Source organism: Balaenoptera acutorostrata, chromosome 13 (genome assembly GCF_949987535.1).
Source record: "Balaenoptera acutorostrata chromosome 13, mBalAcu1.1, whole genome shotgun sequence".
Lineage (NCBI taxonomy): Eukaryota > Metazoa > Chordata > Mammalia > Artiodactyla > Balaenopteridae > Balaenoptera > Balaenoptera acutorostrata.
The window spans coordinates 92428970-92433655 of NC_080076.1; positions in this window are offsets into that span (position 1 = coordinate 92428970).

The following is a 4686-nucleotide window of genomic DNA, read 5'->3' on the forward strand; positions in this document are numbered from 1 at the left end:
TAGACTTGATGGAATGAATCACCTTGGAGGGAGCCTTGGAAACAAGTTTGCCAAGACTACTTTCCCACACTGAAGGGGTCAATGCCATTCAGAAGCCGGTTTGTTTTGTTTTAAGATAGAGGAAATATTTATGTAAAGGACAATTCAACAGTCCACAGAACTAAAACAACTTCTCACTTCTAAGAGACATATTACAAGTTGAATCAATTTGGAAACGTTTTTATGTTTCAACAGGAAACATTTTGGTTACTTATATCGTTCATAATTTCTCATTTTAGCCTGTCAGTGTGCACTGTACCTTGCAATCATGTTTCCTTTCTTCACATTGGTAAAAAATAAGGGGCATCCGTAAGATTATGATTTTTAATTTTGTTGCCAGTGAAGATTTCACTCCATCAAAACCTGTCAATCTTGAACATTCTGGCTAAATCTTGGTTTGCGGTTTTTAAAACAGTCACTCCGTTTCAAAGTCTGTCTTTCCTTATAGAATGTAAAAATTATTTTAACATACCTTGTATTTTTTGCCTTGAGCACTAAGAGGAACGCTCTCCTAACCTAGTTATCCATAAATGTTCATTCCAGAAAGGGCTTTGTTACTGAATTGAAGGAAGAGATTTCAGTACACTCTTTTAGGTCATGCTACTTGCCATTTTGTAAGATTTCTTTTCTCTTCTTTGCTTTTTTTTCCTTATTTAGTTTAATTTTCCTAGTGGTAGGAAATATGAAATAGCCCTAGATGTTTCCATGGGCCAGTGTGATGACTGTTTTTTTGTTTTTGTTTTTTAACTGGCTTCAGTGCCATAATGTGTATTTACTAGGAGATAATGCATTTATAAGCATTTTAACATTCTGTAAAGTGGACTAGAAATATTTATAATTTTACAGACAGGACAGCATTTTATTTTTAATTTCTTTTAAAAGAGGCACTACTTATGTAAATCTGAACTGTGGGATATTTCTTGCTTTAAGAGACAGAGAAGTAAACCTCTTATGAGGAAACTTATGGCCATGACTTTTGTATAATATCATAGTCAGTAGTGTGTCTGTAACATGAGTTTCTTGCAGTTACAAATGGGCATTTAGCATAATGTATGATTATAACATTATGTGATAAGTAGCCTTCTAATGATCATAAGGTATCAAGGTGAAAAAACATGCAACTCAGTAATTGAAAATTTAGTGCAAAACTACAAGTGTGTCTCCATTCATCAAAAGAATTCATATGCACTTTAAATTGTTCAGATACCAGTGAGAATTGTCCATGCAAGAGTGGTAGCTGGGTGAATAATCTCTTTGCCGCATAAGTGAGTGCTTAAGGACCTAGGTCAGTGTCTAAAAACGTATTTAGATTAAAGTTTATGAATTACAGCAAATTATAATGGTGGAAACAAAAAATGAATATTTGATTAAAGGGTTAAAAAGAAAAAGATACTCTGAGGTCTGAAGCATGTACTTGAGGTAGGGGGGCCAGCACTGGTTAAACTGATGAAAGGGAACGTGGAGCTGGACGTGTGAAACCCTTCTGAAGGATGTCTCAGAACCACAAGTGCAGTTACTCCAGTGAAGTACTGCAGAGAGGAATGGTTGCTTGTCTTGGAGGGACCATGAAATCAGGTACCACTTTGTCATGATGCTCCCAAGGAAAACTGTGAGCTATATGGGTGACCCACTGCCCTTCTGAGGTCATAGCTGGAGTTGTAATTCTGTAGGAGATGGAACATGGCTTCCCATTAGAATAGAAGCAGTCACTCATGTCCCTTCTTTCATCTTTCAAAATATTGATTGAATGACACTGAAAGCCCAGTACACTGCTAGGCAGTAGCCTCTATAAAAGAAGCTCTGTGGCGGCTTCCCCAGCCTCTTCCTAGCTCTATTATGACAAAACTTGGAAGAGATCAAAAGATGCTTTTTTAACCTGAGGACTGGTGATGCAACCAGGCAAAAGGTTATCAGTCTTCCAGTCGCATCTATAAGGATGCCGTAGCCCTGCCTTAGACTTTATTGTCCATCCAACCAGCCATTCAATAAATGTTAAGCACCTACTGTATACCAGGCCCTGGGCTAGGCATTGTCCTTGAGAAGATTATAGTCCAACAGGGAGACAGTCATGGAAACAGACTGAATTGTCAGAACTCCTCGTTTCAGGCAAAAGAAACACAGTTCCAAATGCCAAAGGTCAAGGGGACATGTGTTGGTCAAGGACAGCGAGAAGGGGTTCTGAGCTAATTGTTCTCTGTGTCCCCCAAGTTCCACCCTTCACGCTTCCCTGCCCTGATCTGTCCTGGAAAGCTGGTCCCAGCTCTGCCTCAAAGCACCTCCTCACCATCAGGTGGGTTCATGGGGGGGAAGGGGGTAGGCAGGGAGTTGGCAGGAGATTGGAGGGTGGGAGGAAAGGGAAGTTGGGGTATTTCTCCTGTTTCTGTCCTGCTGGGCTGTGGCTCTGGCAGAGGCTGCACTTCTCTAAGGCCACAGACCCTGCCCATGGATGCTCTCCCCTGGCAACAGCTCTCCCTGGCTTCCAGAAATGTTGCTTCCTCACTTGTCATTCAGATGATCCCAGAGATAGACTTCCTATTCTTGCTAGACCCTGAAGTGGGAGGCAACTGAATAAGGGTACACATAAAGGAAAAAGAAGGTAGTTAACCAAGGCAACCTATAGACTCAGTGCAATCCCCATCAAAATACCAACGGCATTTTTCACAGAACTAGAACAAATAATTTTAAATTTTATATGGAAACACAAAAGACCCCAGAATAGCCAAAACAATCTTGAGAAAGGAGAACAGAGCTGGAAGAATCATGCTCCCTGGCTTTAGGCTATATTACGAAGCTACAGTAATCAAAACAGTATGGTACTGGCACAAAACCAGACACATAGATCAATGGAACAGGATAGAAAGCCCAGAAATAAACCCATGCACTTACGGTCAATCAATCTACAACAAAGGAGGCAAGAAAATACAATGGACAAAAGACAGTCTCTTCAATAAGTGGTGCTGGGAAAACTGGACAGCTACATGTAAAAGAATGAAATTAGAACGTTCTCTAACACCATACACAAAAATAAACACAAAATGGGTTAAAGACGTAAATGTAAAACTGGATACTCTAAAACTCCTAGCAGAAAACATACGCAGAACACTCTTTGACATAAATCGCAGCAATATTTTTTTGGATCCATCTCTTAAAGTAAAAGAAATAAAAACAAAAATAAGCAAATGGGACCTAATTAAACTTAAAAGCTTCTGCACAGCAAGGGAAACCACAAACAAAGCAAAAAGACAACCTAATAAATGGGAGAAAATATTTGCAAATGATATGACCAATAAGGTATTAATATCCAACATATATAAACAACTCATACAACTCAACATCAAAAAAAAATCCAATTAAAAAATGGGCAGAACACCTAAATATTTTTCCAAAGAGGAAATGCAGATGGTCAACAGGCACATGAAAAGATGCTCAACATTGCTAATCATCAGGGAAATGCAAATCAAAACCACAAGAGATATCACCTCACACCTGTCAGAATGGCTATCATCAAAAAGAACACAAATAACAAATGTTGGAGAGGATGTGGAGAAAAGGAAACCCTTGTACACTGTTGATAGCAATGTAAATTGGTGCAGCCACTGTATGGAGGTTTCTCAAAAAACTAAAAATAGACCCAGCAATTTCACCCCTGGATAGGTATAGATATATAGATATAGATATAGATAGATATAAAATATGTAAAACAAAAGCAGTAATTTGAAAAGATACATGCACCCCAATGTTCACAGCAGCATTGTTCACAATTGCCAAGATATGGAAGCAATCTAAGTGTCCATCAACAGATGAGTGGATAAAGAAGATGTGGTATACATATATACCATTTTATATGGAAATACAAAAGACCCCAGAATAGCCAAAACAATCTTGAGAAAGAAGAACAGAGCTGGAAAATCATGCTCCTTGTATATATATATATATATATATATGGAATACTACTCAGCCATAAAAAGAATGAAATGTTGCCATTTGCAACCACATGGATGGACTTGGAGGGCATTATGCTAAGTGAAATAAGTCAGACAAAGACAAATGTACAATATCACTTATTTGCAGAATCTAACACACGCAACAAACTAGTGAATATAACAAAAAATAAGCAGGCTCACAGATATGGAGAACAAACTAGGGGTTACCAGTGGGGGGAGGGGCAATTTAGGGGTAGGAGAGTGGGAGGCACAAACTATTGGGTGTAAGATTGGCTCAAGGATGTATGTACAACACTAAGAATATGGCTAATATTTTGTAATAACTGTCAATGGAAAGTAACCTTTAAAATTGTAGTAAAACAATTGTGCCTACAAGATTAGAGGACAGAGTCTCAAAAAAAGAAAAAGAGAGAGAGAGAGAAGGCAGTTAAAGTTTGCTGTAGAATGAAGGGATTTTGTAGGAAAGCTAGAAAGTAAAGTTCTCAAGGATGTAGAAGCCACATGTAAGATGTACTGATGAGGGAGGACTTCCTCCTGCAGGGAGAGAAGGGGGAAGGCAGTGAAGGACCACTGTGGCCTCTGTCAATGCCAGGGTCTGGGTGATAGACCCCAGAGCAGAAGCACTGCGGGGAGAGTGGTGGGACTCAGGGACAAACCCCCAGAGGAGGCCAGGGCAACATCCCTGCAGCCCTGAGGCTAAGAG